Genomic DNA, 13,401 nt, shown 5'->3' with positions numbered 1-13,401 from the left:
AACCATCGTTAATGTAATTTAGGCGTTTCGTTGTAACAGACTTATAAACTATCCAAAACTAGTGCAACTAAAGTAATACCTTTTGGCGAGATCCTGTTTGTATAGGGATTCTCGTGCTGCGTATACTTGTCTTTTGTAGTATACCTTATTCGCAGCAATAGTCCTGCAGAAAATCTAAAGTACTGTAACTCTGTTCATGGTTGCACGGTTATGTTTTGTCTGTAAACGCCTTATGTTCAAATCTAATGTCTTTAAAGTTTCTGTATGATTCCGACATTATCATACGATTAGATTCAAATTCGATCCTCACAATACCAGCTTCATACGTACATCTCTTTCTTAGTAAACGTCTTTTAGTGAAGCCGTCATATCAGAACACCGAAGTACTCATGCATAGAGTACCTCATAGTTCTTTTTCTTTCCGAAGAAATCCCCGAAGTACCACTCGTGCAGTACGTCAAGTTCAATCCAATGATTCATACGATTGATCTATCACTGAGGAATGTATACATAAGAGTGATATATAATCAAGGTTCTACAGGTTTAGAATTGATGATTCCACTTTAACTCCTTTTTCCCCGATGGGATGTGAGCTTAAAGAAGAATCAGTTATTCGACTACCTTTTCAATCTTAATTATATACGACTCGTATACACGAAATTGTGGTTGTGAACCATGTATGAATTCTAATATGAACTTCAGGACGGAGAACTGCCTAAGCCTACGAGTAATCGCATCGTCATGTGAACAAACTTAGAACCCAGTACGACTCTTGTAAACAGATCGCCCTATAGTCTAAACACCTACGGAGATACCAGAATAGTACAAACAACTTAACGAACTGCACAACGATAGAATAAGAAGACTAGGCTTCTCACCCTGGAGAAACCCCGGTCTTATTCTCCCAGAGATCGACGGATTGCATCGTATGTGCCTCGGATTTCGAGGACTCTGTCAATATTTTCATTAGAAATCGTTATCTTTGCCGCACATAGATGAAATGGTTGAGCAAATGCAAGGAAATAATTACTTTCAGAAATGGATCTGAGATCCGAATATCACTAGTTCGAGTGTTAGGAAAGGATGTCCGGAAGACTATCTTCCGAACTCGATGCGGACACTTCGAGTCCGTAGTGATACCCTTCGGATAGGACCAATACGCCCATAGCTTTCATGAACTAAGCGAATAGGGTACGTCTTTCTTACTTGGATCAGTTTGTCATTTCTCCATGTAATGACTTACTTATCTACCCTTGTAGTAAGAAGGAACCCATGGAAACATTACCTTCAGAGGAACTTTTCGCGAAGTTCTCTAGGCACGAGTTTTGAAATTGAAGAGTCGAATTTCTATGACACACTGTTAGTAATGTGGGAAATTTTGAGTACTTTTTCAATTTGTCAAAACCGTTGAGCATTTGTCGACACCGGAGACGCCGACAGTCATCCGCCAAATTCAAGGTCTTACCGACCTACTGTCATAGTTCATTCAGAACTCCTCGCAAATTACAGAAACCCGTACGACTTTGACCCAACAAGGGGTGGCCTTTGACTGGGAAATTAAGCAAGAAAAGGAACCTTTGGAATTCCAAATGAGTGACCAAGTTCTTTAGGAGAAATCACTCTGGGAATGGCTTAATACGCTTCGTATCGCGTGGAAAGCTAAATCCAATATAGTTAGGACCTCCGAGATTCTTATCAGAATCGGTCTTGTGCCTCGCACAAACCATACCTACTCCGTGAACTCAGTAACATACATTATACTCTTAGCGTCTCGATCATGAAACCTTACCTTTCCGTTAGGACTCTTGTAAGTCCACTCGTCGAGATCCTCGCCTTCGTATTAGAACCGTAGTGACCCTCGACCGAGAGGTCAAGCGGACGAAGCAACGCCATCTCCCGTTAGTGAAGATTTGTTGGGATTCCAACCGAGAACCCGATTTCACTTAGGAGCGCTGGAACCAATTGATTAGGACGTTTCCTCCTCACGACTCGATCATTCGTACCTACTTCCTTATCTAAATTCTAATTTCGGGACGAAATTCCCTTCAATAGGGGGATGATGTGACAACCCAAAATTTCCATTCTAAACAAACCATATGAATCCAATAGAAGTTAGAAGAGTTACAGTGAAATTCCAGACTTCGAGTATAAGTTTGGCAGTTTTTCAGGATTTACACTTAAGGAGATATTAGGAGAGTGGATGCACTAGGGTTTTGTGCAACACTGTTATTCCAATACTCTAGGATATTAGAGTTCATTCCGGGAATAAAAATATTTTCTGCCAAAAATCCCAGGACTATATATAGAAAACTGAACCAAATAGTTCATTAGTTACATTTCCAATTAGAGAAAAGCCAAAATTCTCTCTCACGGATCTTCGGGTTTTTATCCCAAATTGTGAGTACTTCGATCTAGTTATGTTATATAGCTTAGATTGTGTTTAGAAACATCAATTTCATAACAAAACAACTAGATTCGGGAGTTTACCGCCCAAGAACGTTCTTGGAGAGTAAACTCCAAGATGTGGCTTAAATGCTACCTAGTCCTTTCCCCGTGATTTGTAACTACCTTAGACTTGTATGCTAGTGTGTATAGGACTAGAAAACATCAAAATTGGAACAAGACACCAAGATTTGGGAGTTTACCGCCCAAGAACACTTGGGGAGTAAACTCCATTTTAAGGGCCAAAAGTGTCCCAATGACCCTCAAAGCTTTAGAACTCGAAGTAGAACCCACCATTGCATGTTTAGGAAACCAAAAGCAATTAAAATCAATGATGCAAGTGAGTTCACGGCCAAGGAGGTTCTTGGGGCGTGAACTCCATGTTTAGGTGTCAAAATGCCTTGAAACACTTCCTAAGGCTTAGGCTTGAATTAGGACAAGTACCCTAGTGTGTTTGGAGCAAGCAAACACCATTAAAACACCAAGAAAAAGGTGTTCACGGCCCAAGATGTTCCAGGGCCGTGAACTCCATTAAATGGTGCCAAATGGTGCCATAAATCCCCCTAAAGCCTTGGACAATTGCCTTGATTCATTCCTTGTTAAATTAGGGACTTGAAAACACCATAAACCTTCCCCCAAAGGAGTTTACAGCCGTAATCTCCATGGGATATGGTCCCAGGGCTGTAAACCCCTATAAAGGGGGTAAATGTCACCCAAACACTTGATTTAGCCTTGAAACAGTTCACCACTAGAGTTGTATTAATTCTAAGCTTCATTTAGAGACCTTATTGAGAGTTTATGGCCAGGAGTTTACTCCCCTGGGCCGTAAACTCCAAAGCATATGGTCATTTGACCATAAACTCCCATTAGATGTTTTGCACTCCTTTGTTGCAACCCATTTGCCTCCTAGCACTTGACCAAAAGAGTTTTCCTCGCGTTAAAATGTTTATAATTGTATAATTAGTGTTTTAATCACTAATTATTTATATACATATGTCTTCATATGTAATTAGGATCATTTTGTGTGCCTAAAGTCTTCACTTGACACCAAGCACTTGTCCGATCCTTTCTTACGATAACAGTCCGTTCAATTCCAGTCACTTACTGCAGGTGAGTTCATACCCCCTTAATCAATGTTTTAACTATTTTAAATGTTTTACGGGGGGATACAAGTAGAATCATGCTACTTATTATATCAATCACATGTGATTAATAAGCAGCATTTAAATGATTTACCACTTATTAGCCGTTTTACCAAACAGTTTCCTTCAAATGATGTTCATAAACATTTTATAGTCCTTATTACACTATACATTTTACTCTGTATGTTTTATTTCAAACTTATTTACAATTGTGTTTCAAACAAATGTTTCCTTATACTTAAACCGTTTTATCAAACCCATGCCTACAAACCGTTTTATAGATCGACATCAAGTCGATCTTTTCTTAGATAATGATTTTGTTCAAAGGTTTACAAAACTTATTTATGTTTTTATATTATAAATTGCATGCCCCTATATGTATAGTTATATAAGAAATGTTTAAAAGGCTTAGGAAGGTTATCCATCCTATTTCCTTTTCGCGCTTGAGATGTGGTCTGGTGGGATATCGGGTACTCGTCTGAAGGTCGTTTAAATATTAGTTATATATCATGTGTACATATATAGTCATAAAAGGTCTTCCAGTTCATCCCATGCCCTTGGGTAGCAAGGGTAAACATCCATGTTCATACGTCCCAGTTAGATTACTAGTAAACTACCATATGGGTAGTTTAGGAAGATACTAGAACTATTACTAGAACGCGATATCATACAATGAGTCAGTTCATTCATGAGTCTATACTTGCTAGATAGAGAGCACATACATTACAGCTAGAACATTTCATTACTATGAGTACATATACAACTATACTAGAGAAGAACATATACAACTATACTAGGAAGATAACATATACAACGATACTAGAACGAGTACATTACTATACTTGCTAGGTAGAGAGCACGTACATTACAGCTAGAACATTTCATTACTATGAGTACATATACAACTATACTAGAGAAGAACATATACAACTATACTAGGAAGAGAACATATACAACGATACTAGAACGAGTACATTACTATACTTACTAGGTAGAGAGCACGTACATTACAGCTAGAACAGTTCATTACATTACATATACATGAATATGTTAATAATTGTGATCCACTGTATCGGAGCATGCCTTAAGTGTCATGGCCCGAGTTGTTGCCAGAGTCTCTTGAAGGGAGAGCGTGAGTTTGCGTATAGATCTATACTGGATTGACTATCCTACACCTTGCTGCTAGCTACAGCCGGACCTGCAGGTCTGCGGGTGCCAAACGTTATTCCGTTTTACGACCATTCGTATGTCATTGTTACCAGTCGATAGTATGGTACAATTAATCACATGATGGCTTAATATAAATCCGGTTTAAGGTAGTTAGTACAACAGTAGTTCCTATAATACAACACTACAGTACTACATTTATTTTCCCTTGCATATATTTAGTGATCTTTTCACTTAAACATTTAATATAAAAACTATATTCTGATAATGATAGTTACACTTGGGAAAATTACACACGTTTACAAGAAACGAACATATAGAACAGTTAGGTCTTGGTAGAAGACTACATTGAGAACATTTAGGTCTTGGTAGAAGACACCCTTATATAATAGTAGGAATCATAGGGATTTCTGGAGTTTTTCAAACGCTTACAGTTGTTTTACAAACATTTTTATACTGACAGTTCATTTACATTTTCCATACTTACAGTTCATTTACATTTTCCATACTTACAGTTCATAAACTTACAAATTCTTAAATACAAATTAAGCCACTAAAGTACTTATGATCTCACCAGCTTCAAAGCTGATACTCGCTTTCAAAATTACTTGTATCCTCAGGTCATCATAGACAGGTACCGATGCAAGGAGAAAGGAAGATGGAGCTTGTTCAAGACTCATCTTTCATTTTGATTTATGCTTTAGTGTTTATCAAAATTTGACAGAACACTTATATAATAATTATATTATTAATGCAATGGATGATGTTGTTGCTTGTTTACTACTTTTCATTGCTGTGATACTGTACATGACGTCCTCCGCCCCAGAACGTTTCCGCCGTTCTTGGTTTTGGGGTGTGACAACTTCCAATTTCTCATTGTCTAGCCCTGAATTACGACCAGTCAATCATCGAAATGCAATGGCAAATAGAAAAATTCAAAATACAGGGGAGACTCGATTTGTGAAAAAGACTAATCCCTGTGAGAACTGGTTGATGACCCATCTCATAAAACATATGAAGAACCTATTCATTTATGTCTTCATAAAAAGTACCTGAGAATGGTAACTTCATGATTTCGGAAAACTATTTCTTGGTAAGCTTGCGCAACTTGTTGTTCTTCAATTGGAAGGTAACAACCTTAGTTGTTTTGTTGAATCAGGGCCGGTCCATTGATTTTCAATGCTCGAGGAGAGATTCTAAATTATGCCTTTATTTAATTAAAAAAATAGCAAAAATGAAATAAATTTTATAGTCAAACGAAAATAAGGTTACACAAACAAAAGCATACATAAAATTTATCTAAAACGATGCCTCCTAGCATTTTTTGAAGCAAAAACATCTATTATTTTATCATAATCAAGACTTCGTAGGAATTAACTTTCAATACTCAAAATTGATAATCCATTTAATCTTTCTTGAGTCATGGTACTCCGAAGATATGATTTCAATAACTTCAATTTCGAAAAACTTCTTTCTGCGGAAGCAATCGTGACCGGTACCGTCAACAAAATCATATATGCCACCAACACATTGGGAAACATGTCCATTTCCTTTGCAAACTCCATAATTTGAATGGTTGTCCAAGGAAGTTCACCTTTGTATGCTTCATCCGACAACATTTCCTGCAAAACTTGTAACTCAATAAATAAATCTTTTCCATCAATATCAAGGTCCTCACCATTTGTCAAACTAGTTTCAAGTTTCTTACAACATTTTTTTAATTCGTCATCAAATAAGGATTTTAACTTTAAACCATCAAACAAAATTCCAAAAATAGATTCAAAATGTTGCATTTGCTCAAATCTACTTCTCAATTGATTTAGAGCCATATCTACTATAACAATAAAATAATCAGTTCTAAAATTTTTTTAAGAAGATTGTTGTTATCTTTCGGTATTTGGAATTTCATCAAATTGTTTTTTTCTACTATAAACACGTTTGATAGGAAATTTTAGTTCAACTCCAATATTTTCTGTTATTTCTTTAGCCTCATTAATAGCAGAGTTAAACCCATTTTCCCTATATTTTTCAAAATAATTAACTAATCCCTCTAAGTTTTTTATTGCAACATCAAGAATCATATCTTTGGATTGTAATTTTTACTTACCAAATTAATTCTATATAAAATTTCATGCCATATCACTAAACTTAAAATAAATTCAAAATTAGAAAACTCACCATTTACTAATGATTCCGCATCTCTACAAACCTTACCATCATCACTCACCTGAGCTAATTTTATTAATGCTTCTTTTATTTGAAAAAGTTGAGTTTTTATTGCTTTAACACTTTCAACGTGACTTTTCCAACGAGTAGTAGATAATGATTTTAGGGTTAATTCATCTACATGATCAAGTAAAACACTCCATCTATGTGTGGAGCTAGAAAAACATTATATATTGTTTGACACGTACCAAAAAAAGTTTTAGCTTTATGACAAGAATTTGCCATATCACACAAAACTAAGTTTAAACTATGACATCCACAAGGCATATAAAAAGCTCTTGAGTTTATATCAAGTAATCTTTTTTGTACACCTTGATGTTTGCCTTTCATATTTGCTCCATTATCATATCCTTGTCCTTGGATACAATTTATATCCAAGTCAAGAGATTTTAAAGCATTTTGTAACACATTAAAAAGTCCTAAACCAGATGTATCTTCTACAATTAAAAACTCTAAAAAAAACTCTTCAACTTTTATTGGAACACTTGTAACATCAACACATCTAATAATTAAAGTCATTTGTTCTTTACGACTTGCATCCGGAGTGCAATCTAGAATTATCGAAAAATATTTTGAATTTTTTATTTTTCTAATAATTGCACTTTTTACTTCGGATGCCAACATTTCAATTAATTCATTTTGAATTTTATGACTAAGGTAATGAAAATGACTTTTTTTTTTCTTGAATAAGTTGAAAATGGTGTTTCATTACGGGATCAAACTCAGCAATCATTTGAAGTACACCTAAAAAGTTACCATTAGATTTCTCATATATTTTTTCATTAGTTCCACGAAAAGCCAAGTTATATTCAGCTAAACATTTTACAACAACAATAATTCTTATCAAAACTTCTTTCCAATGTTGAGTATCTTTTTTTATTCTTTCTTGTAACTCTTTATCAATTGTTTCATTTTTCCTTAACCTAAGTCGTGTTTGTGTCCATGTTTTTAAATTAATCATGTGTTCAGAACTATGTTCATGTTCATTCAATTTTTCACTAAGATGTTTCCAATCATTAATTCCTTCGATTGCCAAATTACTTCTAGATCGACCTGTTTTAAATAACTTACAACAAAAACAAAACACGTTATCAAGTTCTTTCGAATACACCAACCACTTTCTATCATAAGACTCACCATTTCTTAATTTACGAACATAAAATTCACAAGACAAATGTCTACCTAGTGCATCTTTTGGAAAAAAATTGTTATTTTCAATTTCCCTAATAGACCATTTTTCTACAAGCAAATCTTTCATTTTTAAATCTAACTTATCCCATACTCTTGGATCAAAAATATTAATATCACTAGATTTATCAACAAAATGATTATTTTCAAGATCATTAAAATTTTCAATAGTTTCATTAGAAGTTTCAATTGGACCTTTAGAATTATCAACAAAATCATTAATTTCAACATCATTAGAATTTTCATCATTATTTTCACTTCTAAAAAAATACTTATTTAAAGATCCTTGTAATTTATTAGTAAGATCTTGTTCTCTTTGTTTTCTTTTTCTATTTTGAGCACCAGATGGTTGTTTTCTATGAAACATATTTAAACTTCACAAATAAATTAAAAGTAAAAAATGTAGTAACAACAAAGAAGGATACAACCTGAAGTTATTTAGCAATCCGTATCCACAACTTGAAGTTATCAATCCGTATCCACAACCTAAACGAAAAAAGAAATAGTATCCTTAAGATTTTCAGAAATTAATCTAACAACATATTATTCAAAAATAAAAAAAAACACATAATTTTTTCAACTTCATAATTTACATATCAACAGTTTATATATAAAAAAAATACAACAGTTTATCAGAAAAATCAAAATACGAATTCACATATCAGATTTCAGATTATATAAAAACAATAAAAGTTATTTTGATCATAAATCAGAACAGTTACAAGAAATAGGAAAAAAAGAATTACCTAGAAAATTAATGAAGCTTAGACTGCTTAGTCTAGTTCACAATGAACAAGACTGCTAGTCTGCAACATGATCGAAATTTCACTTCCCTGGGCAGTAACCTATATAAGAAAACTGAAATTTCATAAATTTTAACCAGTAATCACTATTAGATTTTTGAAAATTTAAGTAGGTTATGCAAGAAATTTGAAATAATAAATAAAACTTACTGGATTACAGGATTAGGACTTCAGGAGGACAAATTCAATCAATCCCAATTTGGCACCTTTGAATCTTCACTTTAACACAATAGATTTACTGCAATAGATAAACTATTACAACTTTAGAGTAGTAGAGGTTGATTCAGAAAGAAAGAACATAGGAGAAGGCGAGAAGCTAACGAGAGAAAGGGCGAGAGAAAGGCTGAAAGCTGAAGTGGACTTTCGACTGTGGACGAGAGAGGCAGAGCGCGATAACTTGTGGGCGATCGTCGATCGATATAGCCAAGGGTGTAAACTGTAACGGTCCTCTCCATTCTACAGAAGGGACACCCGACGCCTCGTGTTCTTCATCTTCGGCGTGTCACGTGTGTTTTAGATCGAAGAGACGAAGAAGAATTGAAGAGACAAAGAGTCGATATGCGTCTGTGTTGATGGTGCTAATTAGGTTGCCCGCCTCCTGCCCCTTATGTCTTTTGTCTTCACATTTTACTAGACTAACCAAAGGCCCAATATACAATAACATTATAAGAGGCTTTAAATTGATGCCCCACTACACCTTGATGCCCTGGTCTGTGGCCCAGCTCACCCTGGGCTTGGGCCGGCACTGTGTTGAATACTACCATTGAGCTAGCAAGAGATAACCAAGTGACTGGAACGACAAACGACGATGATAACACAATTGAAAGAACATAATGATTTAGGGCTAAAATCAACATTTGTAACTATTCATGGTATTAATTATCAACAGTTGGCAGTAAACAAAGATTCAAATAGAGAATCTTCAGAAAGAATTGTGAAATTTCTTATTCATTAGTGTTGTTGGATGGATCAACATTTGTGTAAGGAGCCGCCATTGTTAGGATTGCAAAGATTGTTTGAAGACAATGAACTTTAGAGAATTTTGGGAAAATTTGATAAAAGAGCATAAAGTCTCTAAATAACACCACCAATTTCCTTTAATACTCGACGGATAATTTGAATTGAACTGGTAACTAATAAGATACTGTCATGTGTTGCCTTGATTATTTAACCGATCACCGTAAAAATGGCCACGTCATTAAAGTGATTATAGGGTTTCAAAGCACTCCATGGATGATGGCAATGGGCCCCTTTGATGAATTCTAGGTTAAAAGCCCAAGACTTGTCTTTTCCCTATAAATAGTCATGTATTATTCACAATTAGGGTTAAGAGTGAGGCAAAATGTAGCCGCCATGTTGTGAGGTTTCTTGTAGAGTTAGATTCTTATTTCTTAAGTGTAATTTATTCCTCATATTTGAATAAATCGAGTGATCATTCGACATAATCTTTGTATTTGTGCTTGTTCTTATTTTCCGCATCTTGTTCATCAAATCTCAATTAGGGTTTTCATCCCAACAAGTGGTATCAGAGCGGGTCTTTGAAGATCTGTTGATTTTTGAAGTATCGGTTCTTGATTTGATGATTTTCTACACAAGATTTTGAAGATTATTGGTGTTTCGGCGGTTTGGAATCAAAATTCTTGTTCAATCTACTGTTCATGAAGATTTATGGTATATTCTACTATTCATCATGGTATTTTTCTGTTCTTTGAATCTGATTTGCTTTGAGATCAAAATCTATTGATTCAATTGTTTTTCAATAAATTCACGCTTGAGTCCAATTCACGAGTTCCACTGTTATTCAATTTTTTTGGATCTGATTATTACTCATTCAACCGATCCAACACCATTTATTTGTTTCTGAGCCCATTAATGCCAATTACTGTTCATCAATTCAGCCCTCATCTTGGTCTTTGAAATTGTGTGATCTGGATCATATGGTCAACTCCTCTCCACAGGAAATCGTTGTACTATTCTTCGGTTCCTGAATCGTAATTTATGATCAATATTATTGTCAAAATCAATTTTTGATTTTATTGATTGTGGGTTTAATCTTGTCGATTCATTTTTTCATTGAATATCGATTTTGTATAGTGACTGTATTGATCTGAGAAAGTCGATTTTGGCATTTGTCAATAATCGGTCTTGGTTGTCAAAGTAAAAAAAAAAAGTCAAAATCGACTTATGTAAACGAAGAACAATGGGTTATTGATCGGAATTGATTTGAAGACAGGTTCACAATCGCTAAATGGGTTTTGCATTCGAGGCTTCATATAATCAAAACAAATGAATTTACAATCAGTAGAGTGATGTTTGGAATCGAAATTCAATTGGGAAGAAGATTGATGGTTTGTAGTTGGTGTAATGGTGCTGCAAGCAGAATGTGTTTGTGTATCTGTTCGTAATTGATAGTCAATGGTACATTCAGAAAAGTCAAAATTGACCGTGGTTCAGGTGAATAATGAGCGAACGCTAACCTGCAAACTTTCGCCTGTGATTGGATTTGTTGACATACATTCGCTTTGGGGTGTGATCGTTTGATTCGGAAGCGAACATGTGATTGGGTTCGTTTGTCAGCCCTTGGAACGAAAGTAATTGGAACGAAAGAGGGGAGGACCGAAAGCGAACTTGTGGTTCGGCTCGGCTAAGGTTTCGCTCCTTGTTCGCATCGTGATGTACCTGGAACAAACTTAAGTTCGGTTCGCTGCTCTTGGAACGAAAGCACTTGGAAGAAAGAAGGAAGGACCGAAAGCGAAAGGTGATTCGCCTGATGAAGCTTGGAACGGACCTGGAAGTGAATGTCTCAAATGGATACGAATGGAACCGAATGCTCGGTTGGGTTCGCTTCGGGTGTATAACTGACGATCTTGGAATGAACTTAGATTCAGTCGCTTGTGCTCGGAACGAAAGTAGGTGAAACTAATTGGAGTCATATTTGTAGGTTCGTCTGTGACCATTCGTTTAAAATCACCATTCCAGTCGCATCCTTTTATCAGGTTTCAAATGATGAAGATAACTCAAAGTTTCACACTTGGTCCCTGCAACTTCAAGAACTTGACGATCTGGTCCCTATACTTTTCATGCTTTGGCGGTTTTGGACCAATTCCAGATTTTGTTGCAAATAAAGGGGTTTATTGGTGCATGATTACAATTTCAGCCCCTGAGTTTCTGGAAAGTGATAATTTCAGCCCATTTTCGAAAAAGTTTACAATCTGAAGGGCTGGTGAACAGTTTTGAATTCTTTAACGCACATATCTTTTTTGTGAACAGAAAAATAAAGATTCCATCAAGTCTTGGCGGTTCGGAAATTCGTTTTTCGTGATAACGTCAAATTTTCACGATTTTTTCGGATTTTATACTTCATTGTGTATATCTTTTTGTCGCGGGGGAGCTTAGTAAATTTTTATCCATTCAAGATCATTCTCATGACCATTTGAAGGCTTTATAATCATGTTTTTGATTATAAATCGGGGGAGAATTTGGTATGGCCATTCGAAATTGGATTTGTGACTTTTCAAAGTTGAAGATTTTTTATAAAGCTTATGGTAGAATTATGAAGGTAGCTTTTACAGGGGAAGTTCTTCATCGAGCTCTGCTAAAGCTTTTACAGAGAAGTATCCTTTACAGCGGAAGTTCTTTATCGAGCTCTGCTAAGGACTTGTTATATCTCCGACTTTTTGTATTTTCTCGATCAAGTGGCGTTACGAATCTTAAAGTTTGGGTTGTTACATGATATTTTTTGATGGCTTATATCATTAGCTTATTTGAAGATCATTGTGACTTGGAGGGGGAGCTCTTCAAAGACAAGAAGTGATTCAGTTTCTTTGTTTTGAAATGGGTTTTTATGGCGGGTTTGGTTTTCATGAAGATTCTTTGGGATTACATTCGAAAATGAAGTTTAAAGACATTACTTCAGTGCTTTATTTATATATCCTAGAGCCCGTGTTTGAAGACTATTGAAGAATCAAGATTCGTGGATTGCTTCATATATTCCTCGTTGCAGATCTTTTTATTTGCTAGATGCTTGTTTTGGAAGTTAAAGCATTATCATCCATTCCATACTTTGAGGAGGAGATTGTAGGGTTTCAAAGCACTCCATGGATGATGGCAATGGGCCCCTTTGATGAATTCTAGGTTAAAATCCCAAGACTTGTCTTTTCCCTATAAATAGTCATGTATTATTCACAATTAGGGTTAAGAGTGAGGCAAAATGTAGCCGCCACGTTGTGAGGTTTCTTGTAGAGTTAGATTCTTATTTCTTAAGTGTAACTTAATCCTCATATTTGAATAAATCGAGTGATCATTCGACATAATCTTCGTATTTGTGTTTGTTCTTATTTTCCGCATCTTGTTCATCAAATCTCAATTAGGGTTTTCATCCCAACATATATATATATATATATATATATATATATATATATATATATATATAT

The sequence above is a fragment of the Lactuca serriola genome, chromosome 3 (assembly GCF_051521515.1).
Source record: "Lactuca serriola cultivar US96UC23 chromosome 3, Lser_US96UC23_V15, whole genome shotgun sequence".
In the NCBI taxonomy this organism is placed as follows: domain Eukaryota; kingdom Viridiplantae; phylum Streptophyta; class Magnoliopsida; order Asterales; family Asteraceae; genus Lactuca; species Lactuca serriola.
Note: the sequence above shows the minus strand (reverse complement) of the source record.